Below are 12,583 nucleotides of genomic sequence, written 5' to 3' on the forward strand. Positions count from 1 at the left end.
CTCTCTCTCTCTCTCACCAGTGAGCACCAGATCATTCTGCTCAAAGATGTTTATCACCAAGAAACAACAGCACTTGCATAAGCGATTATGGCGAGCCAGCAAGTTTCTCTTATTTTCATTAAATATTTCCATGTGGGCAGCCTTTCAAGGTGTGTGTGTGTGCACATGTTAGGGGGGGTGGGGTGTGTGAAGGGAAAGAGGGCAGCAGTTGCAGTAGCAGCAGTGGTGGGAGCCCTTTCCCGCCGGTGTCAGCAGCAGCAGCCTCAAGTACACGTGATTTATAGCCCCCTGCACATCACTCAAACACGCCACCACCTCCATCAGCGTCCAACCCACCCACCCCAACGTCAGCCCTGTCCACGCAATCTGTCTAAAGGACAACTGCAGGAGCGCGAGGGAGCCGGAGGAAGCACACATCATTTGTGCCAGAGCTACAACAGATAATTACAGAGTCGCTGGCGTCGACAGCCAAGACAATAATAATAACGACGGCCGTGTTATGATAATGATCGTCATCACTTTAGAACTTCACTGACCTACTAAACACCCTTAATATCGAGCCACACACACACACACACACACACACTTACACACCCCTCTGTTAATGGCAAAACAAAACAATGCAAAATGGAATAACCAGACCATTTTGTCCTCAATTTATTTCAGGGACTGTGCTGATGAGCCCTGCAATGGCACAACGGATGGTGATTCTTCCTGGTGGCCTTGTCAGCTGCTTTTGTAAATAATACTATCTGAAAGAGAGCAGGGATTCCACTTACGTGTAACATTACAGTTTAGGGCTTGTTGTGGTGTTTGCAGCAAAGCCTTCTCAGTGGCAGACTACAAAAGCGCTAAGCTATCTGTCCACCGCCTTTTAGTAGATGCCCTTGTTCTGTTTACTCTCAGCAGATGTGGCATAAGAGAGGGGAGAGGGGGGGAAGGGAGGGAGAGAGAGAGAGAAAGAGGGAGAGAAAAATCACCTCAATTCAATCAGTTCAATCCTGCAGCGTGTGGCTGACATTTCCCAGCTCTGGCTAATGCTCTCTCACAAAATGGCTTCGAGCCCATTACCGCTACCTAAACAGTGTTCCTCCATCTTCATGACTGGAATCATTCAGCCCCTAATTGATTAATCCATCCGTATTTAATCATCTTTTGTCTGAACCGAGAGAGAGCGCCTGTGCCGCCTGTGTATTCGTCTTGCTCCCATTTAGCGGGAGTTTTACAAAAACATGGACGGGGCCCTTTCGGATTCCTCGGGGTCGCCCGTGTGGCCAGGGCAACGCGGGGGTAAGCCGTGTCGAGGGCGGGCGATCGTTACGCCATGGCGAGCCATTCCATACGTTTCCCTTCAGCTGTAAGGTTTATGTAAATTACCACCAGATGAAGAAAACATGTGAGAAAACACATCTTGAAAAACACTCCCTGTGTTTCTGTTTGTCATGTGCAGCAACCAAAACCCCTTTTCAGAAATGTTCAAAAGATTTGCGCCACCCAAGTTTTTTTTCCAGAAATCTGTCCTCGCTTCTGCTCTATGAATTGGGTGTAAAAGGAACCACTGGGTGAGCTTTCCCACACAACCCAGAACCCAACACACAAAAGGATAAGGGAAGCGAAGGCAGGAGACACTGGAGAAGAAAGGAGAATCAACAATCTCATATTGAGTAAAAACACAAACCACGCCACCGGCATAGAGGAGAACTCCACTCACAGACAGAAAGAAAGAAAGAAAGAGCGAGAGAGAGAAATATAAAAGAGAGAGAGAGACAGAGAGAGAGAGAGAGGGTGGAAACAAGATACTGCCAACGGATCTTCAGCCGACGGAGATCTAAAATAACACAGAACAAAGATGAATGTCTGGGCCAGGATGGATCCTCACCAGGCAAGTGGACACAGCTTCAAAGCCAGAGGAGCAGCAGCGTGATTAAACAAAAAAAAAAGGGCCTGGAGTTTCCACGGCGGGGCGAGTGAAGGTCAAACCTCCAACCAACCAACCAACACAGCTGTCAGGGGTTCCACAGGACGACAAACCCAGCTCATTTCTCACCTCCCGTTCGTCTGTCGGACGCTAAAAGCTAAATCAGACCCTCAAGGAGCTTAAGCGCCGCTTTACCCTTGTGCAATATCTTTTCCTATACCACCATGTGGTGTCCTTCAGAAAACAAAAACAGATTTAAAAACACTATGAGCCCAGTCAGAATTAGTCCCCCTGCCTCTTTCACCTCTACCTGGTGTGTCAATGAGAAACTCCATTGGGTGATCTAGATTGGGAGACATCCTCTGCCTGAGGAAGACGGAGTCGTTCTGACAGGTGAGGGAGGGAGGGAGGGAGGGAGGAAGCCAGAGTTCCCCCCACGGGCGCCGTTCGGAGGGGATCCAAGTTGTTTCCTAAAAGAAGCCACTACTCCTGCTAGGTTGCTTAAATTAGCTCTAAATATTTGGATTGCACTGGGGTGCTCGCACACAGGATCTTTGAGCCCGGAGGAACCGAGATATTTCCATATACACACACACACACACACACACACACACACGCGCGCGCGCACACATATACAAAACACACTCAGAGCCACACACACACACACACACACACACACACACACACATCAATAGCAACCAAAGAGCAATGAATACTCCCATTTATACCTCACCTACAACAGGTCCTTCCTGCCATTTCACCTGTGCCATTTTACAGAGTGAACATCATTTGAAGGGAGATAGGTATTATTTCTTTTACGCTCAGATGTTTCAACCAGCGCCTGGGAGTAAAAAAGAAAAAAAAGGTCACTCCCAAGCCTCACATAAAGGTCTTCTCCCTGCAGCTCTTTGAACTGCTGCTAAGGCTGAGCCTTCTTGTGTTACGGCAGTCTTTCTCTGCCCACCATTTAAACTGAGGAGGACAGCAATATAGGGCTTCCTACAGCGGGACAAAAACAAAGAGAGAGAGTAGTCCAGCGTAATGAGTAATAACATGCAGAGCTGAGGTCCTCCAAAGACCAGCTTTTTCCCTTCCATCCACCAAAAGACAGCTGTAACACATTACAAAGTTTCCCCCTTTCCTGGCGAGTTAAGTGGCCGAGCATTCAGTTGGCCGAACCCTTTGCCTCATATATCCACGCTTTCAGTCACTTCCACGTGAACCCAACTCTGGAGCTCGTCCTTACGCAAACATGCAATCAAGAAGACCTCCTGCTCTTCAGCTGTGCAATCTCCAACCAAAAAAAAGGATAAGATCCAACAGAAATGCAGATTCTGAGGAATGGACAAGGGATTTCCCTTGCTCTCTTGTCATATTGACATATGAACACAGAGGCTCTTGCTGACTTTGCGCGTGATTACTGATAGGAGATACAAGCCTTCTGGTGCTGTTGTTGTGGCATAACGTACAGACAAGTCAATATCCTCATTCGTTCTCTCCTCTAGCATTGGAGCTACACAGACTAGTAGCTCTGTATGGGGTAATCCAATGTTAGGTATGTTCACACGCATTAAAGCATTCCATGGGACAGCAATCCCTTGAAATTCTAACTTGCTGTAGCCTATGCGGTCTGTGTGTATGTGTTTGAGTGTGTGTGTCTCTGTGTGTGTGTCTCTGTGTGTGTGTCTCTGTGTGTGTGTCGGGCATTGCGGACCGCCTGCTCCTCTGTTATTCATCTTCATACAAACAGGAGGCGTTGCCCATGTGCACTGAGAGTGCTAGCTGTCTAGACGAAGGAGGCCATGCAGCAGCAGCTATGGATTCTGATGATTCTGATGATGCGCACATTCTTTAGAAAAAAGGAAAGAAAAGGGACAGACCGCCTCATGTCTCGCTTCTCCTCTTGTCACTTCATGCAGTGCCTGAATAAAAACAGAGGAGCATAGGCCTACATCTATTTTTTTTCCCCCCTTTCTTTTTTTTTTTTTTTTATGCGACTGCAGCAGGACCTGCAAGCGCAGCTAGAAAGGAAAGCCTTTGTGGCCGCAGTGACCAGATTTTAAATGTGGGAGGATCAATAAATAAAAGGGGAGCTTCTGCTGAGGCGCAATCTCTGTGTGTGAGTAGAATGGTTTATAATAGCCTGGCCGCCCCGGAACGGCTGCGCGCCTCCTGAACCAGCTGTCCCTGAATTATGAATATGCAGCCGATTCACCGGCAGACACGGGCACAGACATGGACAGCCAGGTTGCTCCCGAGGCCCCGGCAGTTTCTGCTTGTCTGACATGCGATTCCGGCTAAGGATGCAAATAGCAAGTAAGCAGCCCAACAAATAGGCCACACTATTGGCATTTCAAACATCAGAGCCATTATCACAGCAGGGGTGCTTCCATCATCGCAGCGTTCCTGCCTTGACTCCGCCAATGTATGACAACCATCACCGGGAGAAGGAGGAGGCACAAAAAAACATCTATAAGAAGGATGAGAGGAAAGAGGGAGGCAGAAGGGAGAGAGAGAGAAAAAAAAAAAACATAATCTCCCTGACATATGCCTAATAAACCATCTCTCCTCATGCCTCTTGCGCTCATCCAATCAGAAAGTGTCAAACCTGACCTACAAAAGGACTCGTGTCTTAAATGTTTAAAAACATCAATCATAGCCCCCCACCCTCCACCCTCTTCACTCCCTTCCTCCCCCCAAAAGAAAAGAAAAGAAAAGAAAAGAAAGACAGACAAACGAGAGGACATTGAATTATACAGTATTAACCTCTGGGGTTTGCATACAAAGACCTGGGATTTATTTATGCCTGTGTATTAAGAGGCCCGCTCTGCTGTTCTTTACAGTGAACCGGCTGCCAATTTGATGAACCTCTCAGCCCTCAGCAGGAGTTCAGCGTCTTTGATTAATGAGTGCAAGCTTGTGGAAAAGGGTAAGAATAGGGAGGGAAAAAAGTGGGGGGAGGGAGAAAATACGAAGAAGAAGGTGAAAACGCACAATTATTGCCAGGCCTCCATCAGGATGGCTGCCACAATTACTGATGGGTCGGGTTCATCTTTTTAAACAAAACATTGGGGGTCCCTTTTCAAATCCCAAAAAGACGCAACAGAGAGTGACAGAGAGGCTAGAGAGAGAGAGAGAGAGAGAGGGAGAGAAAGAGAGAGAGAGAAAAAGCAAGAAAAAAAGTGGAAGCCCTCCAACACCCTTATTCAGATTTATTTAATGGCATCACACTCAAGCACGATACAGTGACTAATTCGTTGGAGGACCACATTACCCCAAAGTACAACATGATTTAGCATTTCAAAAGACTCACTTGACCCAACAAATAGTTTGAATACCTTAACCCACTTAAGGGTTGAAACTTTCTTTTTCTACCTTTGCATCTATAAGACTAGATGGCATTGTGTAAATTAAAACATAATACACAGGGGGATCAATGGTAATACAAAGTAGGGTCAATATCAGCACACAAACAAATGGGCTTTTAAATTGCACTATGTAAGAAAAACTTTTAAATAACAGACTAATGTATGTGCTAAGCATTAAGAGAGAGGGAACAAATAAAAATGATTAGGTCTAAGCTACTAAATCTGTACCTCAGAATGAAAGAATCAAGATGTACAGCAGCCACAGCCTAACCTGCACCTGACCACTGAGCCAGATCGCATTTAAAAGTGCTGTTTTAAGCAATATTTTTGTAACCTTGAGCTAATATGTATTTTTTCCTCCCCCTCCTTGAAAAACAATATGGTGTGATATTCAAAACACTGAAATGCCACCCTGCTATTTTTCATAAAGTTAAACAAGTCAGTGCGGAGGCCTATGATTTGCTGTAATGCATTATTGTCCTTTTACTCCGAGACTATTTCCAAGGGCATGAGCTCTGAATAAATATGAGGCGAAGGCACTGACCTTCTAGTGCTGTATCTGGTTATTGGTTGATTCATTGGCAGTTACTGGATGCATGCATAACACATCGGGACGGTAATCTGATTTATCTTGCTTCCTTTTGCAGCATGAGCCTTTTTAAATGACAGGCCTTAAGGAGAACATTGTTTATTGCCATTTCACCAGGCTGTGCACAATAGTTCATTACTATCAATTAAGCACTAGTATTTACAGAGGCAAATCAATCCAATCAGAGTCCCTGCAATAGCAAAGCACTGCCAAGAGTAACGCACATGCTGCTTATGAAATCAATGACCCTGACAAACAAATAATGAGCTAGACGTGACACACAGACAGACGTGTCTTGACACACAGACATACAGCCAGCTATTTGTGGTCATTTTAACGAACTTATGAAGTGTGTGCTTACAAAGACCTAACTTTTGTGGGACACAAATAAATACCAAAAAGCCATCCATGAGAAAGATTCCCTGAAACTTGGCATCCATCTGTACTCAGTGGGAGTGTTAATAGTGTTGAGGTTTCATTTCATTTTGCACAGCCCAGACTTGCATAGCCTAATGTCATTTCAGTTTAACTGAAGAAATGAAACATTCTGAATGCAGTAAGCCCCACACAATTAACCTATTCCTTTCAGAATGCGTGAAGAAATTATGTTTAAGCCCAACTTTTACAACACGTGGCTTTAGCATTCGTGGTGGCTTTGCAAAGCTACAGTAGGCCTATGTCTTAGAAAAAAGAAAAAGAAAAGAAAAAAGAAAAAAACACAAAAACACCACAAACAAGCCCTGACAGCTCACTTGAGCAGAGGTACCAGCCTAACAACAATATTAAGGTCTTCTTTTGTGGCTTCAGCTGCACCACCATGGAAAGGGGGGAAATGGTGGGGGCAGCAACAATAGACATTAGGAGTCCAAACTCAGTGAGAGAGAGGCTGAGAGAGAGAGAGAGAGAAAGAGAGAGAGTTTGTGTGTGTCTTCGTCTTTCTATTGTGGGGGGTGGGTTCAATTCATTTCCACTAATGGTCTCAAAGAAACTCTCCAACATCAAGCAGCTGTCAATTCAATCCATCAGCAAGGGTGGAAAGAAAGAGCAACCCATAAGAAGGGAAAAGTAGCACATCATGCACGTTTGGCTAAATATTTGGCTCCTTAACAATACAGAGCAACTGAAAAGGGGTACAGCTGCCTAGCATGTCTAGCAAGCAGATCACCGTGGCTCTCTGGAGAGGCAGTTGGATTGAATTAGGCTAGGAGTCGCTAATATCTGTGCAGACTGGAAATTACATGGCCGAGGCCTCATTGCTCACTGGGGAAGACGCTGTGAGGCACCTGGTCTGTTAAGAGCAATGGGACACTGCTGGGCAATCAGCACATCTGCCTGGTGCTGCAGCTCTGAGACAGGAGACAACAGACCAGCTCTGCTTGGCCCCAAATCTCATTTAAGCAATAATGCTTCTGTCTCTCAAACTAAATATCTTTGTTTTCTATAAGTCTGCACACAATGTCGATTTTAGAAAGAAGAACACAGATTTCCTGTCAGTGAAGATGGTGAATGAATGAATATATGAACGAATGAATGAATGAATGAACGAATGAATGAATGAACGAATGAATGAAATGTCCAGCAAGGTGAGTATTGATGAATATTGCACTCTCCACTGACATAACAACTCCAAATCAAAACGAAGAATCGCTGTCCCCCTCTTTCTGACACACATACACTGATATAAATTAATATAATACAGACAAATGTACAGATCAATTAAAATGTACGTCTTCACGTTTAAAAACAATGCAAGAAATTGGCTCGTTCAGACCATGGCAGCCACCTGTCACCAGCTAAAAAAATGACAACAATAATCCGCCAGTATTAAGATACCAAAATTATTAAGATTCCATACCCCCCAAAAAAATCTAATAATGTGCTGAAGCTGATATTTCAAAAGGTTTCAATAATTCACTCCTCTCGGAAAGGAAACATATTAAAACTTAACATGACGTCATTTTCTGTTCTCCAAACATTTCATAACTTGGACTCTTTCAGACCAAGAGGATACCTCTCTGAAGTTAACTATGAAGGAATTAAAAAATCACCCAAGATGGCGAGTGGCTTGTTGTCGAGAGGGCAGAAAAATGGAGGATATTGTAATATGCACAAAGGGATAAATTTCAACAACTCAGCCGGCCAGCAGCTGCCTCTCTTTATGAGGAAGCAGCACAAAAGATAAGAGAAAAGGAGACCGTCGCACTGCCTTCCGCCGAGTTCATTCTTCTAAATCCGCAAATGACAAACGTGTGCCTACTTTCAACAATATACTACATAACCAATTGTGTCATTCAAGACTTCAATATTTATTTGTTTGGCAAGTGAAGATTTCGAGACATTTTGCCATTATCTCTGCGGACAAGCGTAACAGATTCAAGATAGCCAGTTACCATTAGCGTGAGACTCGGTGCTCACACCAAGCACCGATTCTTCTAACCTTACTTGTAAAGATATCTACGCAGTAGAGTGAAGGCGACAATGAAGGACAACACTTTGTTAATAGTACAGTTTACCTATTTAGATTCAAATGGTTTGTTCGGACAAGATTTGTGACACTTTCCAGTACACTGAGAACTGTTAAACTACGAGTGTATGGACACAAAGACAGTATATCTGTGGCTAGCCCGCTAGCAGCAGCAGTTGACTCAACCAAGTGTAATAGCCGTAATCATAAGCGTCAACATAACGTAGACATGAATCAAATTATGAAGTTTGAATAATGACTAGCTAGCAAGTGCAACGAAACACACAACACGACCCATATCAAGTGAAATATGTTACAACAAGACATGCGTTAAACTTGGCGAATGTCTACGTCTGACAAGTTTTATCAACCTGCACTATTAAAGACAATTACGAAAAAGACCAAGCTCCTGGCTGTCCGTATGAATAGTTAAGATAGCAAGGTGGCCGTTTAACTAAACAAATCCGGCTAATCGTGTTGGTTCGGTCGCTATCCTTGCTGGCTAATGAAAATGGCACGGAATGTTACCATGGATCTATGAACATAACGTATGCGAACACAAATTAAAACAAATTAAAACTCACCTTCTGTTGACGGTTGTACGTATCTGACGTTATGTACTCCGGTGGACTCTATTATGTCTTCATATAGCCTAATGGATCTTTTCCTTCTTCTTGATATTGAGGAATTGGTGTTGTTTTAGACCGGTAGCTGGAGATGATCAAGAGTGGAACTGGGCAGTAATTGAGTCTCCGTGCGTATGTGTGTGTTAGTTACTACCAGCAGATTGAAGGAGTCTCTGCTCAAGGTTTATTCAGCTCCACTTCAAGGAATGGACGTGACGTCAGCTTTACCAGCTCTCCAACAATGAAAACTTGTATTGATAATAATGCACGTTTATGTCAACAACGGTAAAGTCATGTCAACAAAGGTGAAGTTGTCAAGATCCAAAAGTTGTAATCATTCAAGGATAGCCTACAGTTCTGTGACCATCAAAGCTCACTTGCGTAGCCCAGTATTTTCCATTCATCTGCACAACACGAGAGGCAACATTGGAGCTGAAAGCGAAAATAAAAAGTCGTTGATTTAGCGACTCTGCTGATACTCATATTTGGAGTTTAACAGATATGAATATATATGAGCACGATATTCAGGCAATATCCATAATACAGGTTGTAGGTCAGATCACAGCCAGTTAGCAAAACGGCAATTAGATGCCAAAGCTGCCAATAATGAATACATGATTTTAGACCAACATCCATCTCTGTCTCAAACTAGAAAATTACTTCTTTATATTGATTTTAAAGACTGACGTGTAGATCAGAAAAGTTTTGTATTGTAGCCTAGGCCATAACTTAACCATGATTATATGATAGTATAATTTAATTATGAAATGTAGCTGTATCAAAGATACTCACAAGCCTACACTTTAAGGTCACCTGGTCTCCCCAGCTACTTTGCCTCAAACTTTGTTCAGAAAGATGGCTGCTCTTTTTGCTAACTTTTTTTTTTTTAAAGAAAAATAAGCTGAAATTTAACTTTAACTTAACACTTCATGACACCACACACACAGCCCTTTTATCTAATAGTAAGCCCACTACAGTTGGGCAAAGGCTACCATCTGTGCCTAATTGCGTCTCTGTGTGTGTGAGAGAGGGGCTTTTTTTTCCCCCTCTCTCTGAGTGAACAATCAACAACAGGCTGAGCAGGGACCTTCTGACCCAGGCTGGATTTAGACAAGAGGGAACCAAGATTATTATATTCAACAAGCATAGAGATATGCTGAACAGCTAAATGCTGTCTGAAAGCGTAACTTAAAAGCAACTGGTGCTTGTGTACCAACCCTTGGTGACACTAGATTTCAAAACCCACTGTTGTGTTTGCAAACTTTAAGCACCAATTACTTGAGAACATAAATGAGGAACTCTGAAGTACAGCAGAGTGAAAACAGACTTTAGTTAGCCCTAATGAACATGGTAATGGGAAATTATCATGAATGAATCTGATTATTGACACAGATGCATCTTGCGTCATGTCTCAACCCCCCACCCACACGCACACACACTCCAACCTCATCCTACTCATGAGGTTCAAGACAGAAGCATTGTGCAGAAAGCATAAACATGCACCCAGAGGGTAACTAGAATCCACCATAGAAATAGTCATTCCAGAATTAAAGCCGTGTAAGAAAGTCCTTACTCAGCTTCCTGAATTTAAAACAGCTTTGTGTTCTCGTTCACCGCCCTATGTCGTGGTCATTGATTTTTCTCTCTCTCTCTCTCTCTCTCTCTCGTCCTACCCTGCTCTCTCTCGCTCCTGCGTGTGTGCTCTCTCTGGGATGAGGGTATGCTCAGACATTGCTTTCATAAGGAGAAGGATGAAACAACCTTGCTTGAATAATCAAATATGGCGGGGGAGAAGAAGAGGGAGACAGAGAGGAAAGAAAAAAAAAGCATTTGATGTATTTGTCACCCGGGCCGTTGGATGCTGGGATTTTAATTGTAGCAGAATAGCTTGATTAGAGGTAGTGGGGGAGTGAGCTCTGGGCTGTCATTACTGGAGCTTCATAGTCCAGGCCCCTCTTACAACCAATGAAAAATGTCAGCCTTACCTCAGTCCTTTGTAACATAATAAGTGCAAGTACAATGACTGCAATGCAAGTACACGGGGGGAAGGGCAAAGCTTGTCTTTATCTCCATCTCTATCCCCATCCCCTTAAAAGGGATTTTTAAAGTGTCTTGATTAGAAAGTCTAATGAGACAACTAAAAAAGGAAATAGTGGAGATGATCTCTCCAGAGACTGATGGAAAACAAATTAATGTGGTGATTTGGTTTTAATTATTATTTTTCTATTAGTCCATGGCAAGTCCAAGAGACCCATCAGGCCTTAAAGCTGTGCTCTCAGATATTGATTTTTGTCTGACATATTCAGGGAATGCGGATTTCCAATGCATGGCACTATGTAATTCCATTAACGATGTGAGTCTTAAAACACAACAAAACATTTCTTTCTTAGAGATCAAAATGTGAGCTTTGTACAGTGGTTTCATAGAAAAAAAGGGCCAAAGGTTGAGGCATGATTGAATTTGTAGCCCTTCATGTTTGCCCCAAAAAACATTCACTGGAAATGTTTGATATCTAACTTGCACTAAAAGACAAAACAAATAAAATCCGGGTTTTGTTTTATTTGATAGAATTTATTTATGAGTAATTCCACTGTTCCTGCCAGACAGAGATTTGGGAATACATTGCTGTCATGTTCTACAATGCATTTGATGTGGATGGGATGCCTACAGTCTATATGAAGTGATGCCATGGGAAATATACTCACAAATGCAAAGTGTCTATGTGTCTATGCTTTCTATTTGTATTTCTAAATGGAAAAAAAATCCTCCAACTCTAATGCATAATTTACACATGTACATAAATATTTCCGCCATAATGACAATGATCATTACTGAAAATGAGGGGCTAAAGACCAGATTTTGAATCAAAGTCTAGTAGTGTGATGCTCTAATGGTTATTAGCCAAATGTAATTTCTGTCAACAGTACTAATAGTATGTGTTTGTGCCGTGTTGTTATTTCAAATGGCCTGTATATTTCCCTGTCAATGTGTGCAAGTGCAGTATTTTACAAAATAATTTTTCCTAACAGAACTAATAAAATCAAATGTAAACATTCAACCCTTCTCGCAGAAGATTGTAAGTATCTGGATATGTTCTGATGTGATTGTGGTATAACACAAACTGATTAAACACAGATAAATTGCCCCTTATGAACCAATGGTGTTGGCTGACATGAGCAGTTAATCCATTGTCATCCCACTGTCATATATCAGACGTTATTGCGTTTTGCTAGGAAGATTGTTATCAATCTTTTTACTTGTAAAAATGAGCTGTGGAACATGCAATAACCCTAATGGTGTCTGTGTGGTATTCCACACAGGGTTTCCTTTTGGCCAGTTAAAGGCCAGAGGATCATATGAGTCCCACGAGAATGCCTAGACAATGAGTAATACTCTGGCCTTTAACCCTAGCACAAGGTGACCCTCAGACGCCGGGTTGGTCAGGGTTAGGGTGACACATTAGAATGTCCAGAGCACTTTTAGCAGCACCAGCATTCATAACTTCCCATCCAAATGCTTTTTTCTTTTGTTTAGGGGGAGGGGGTATTTTCATTTTCAATAGAGGAGGTCACCAGAAATTCACAAATGGGTTCATGTTGCACACAATACACTTAAGAC

The 12,583-nt window shown here is 42.9% G+C and overlaps 1 protein-coding gene across 8 annotated transcripts in view; it reads right to left on the bottom strand.

Moving 5' to 3' along the window:
- The window catches only part of LOC105907948 (bromodomain adjacent to zinc finger domain protein 2B), a 69,898-nt gene extending 60,580 nt beyond the window's left edge, over nt 1-9,318 (bottom strand). For 4 of the 8 annotated variants that reach the window (XM_042710619.1, XM_042710614.1, XM_042710617.1 and 1 more), the window contains exon 1: nt 8,924-9,318. The gene's annotated coding sequence lies outside the window, so the exon portion shown is untranslated. The remainder of the gene's footprint in view (nt 1-8,923) is intronic. The other 4 variants (XM_042710618.1, XM_042710616.1, XM_042710621.1 and 1 more) reach the window with 1 other exon arrangement.
- Nucleotides 9,319-12,583: the final 3,265 nt, after the last annotated feature.

This window comes from Clupea harengus, chromosome 2, assembly GCF_900700415.2.
Source record: "Clupea harengus chromosome 2, Ch_v2.0.2, whole genome shotgun sequence".
Taxonomy (NCBI): domain Eukaryota; kingdom Metazoa; phylum Chordata; class Actinopteri; order Clupeiformes; family Clupeidae; genus Clupea; species Clupea harengus.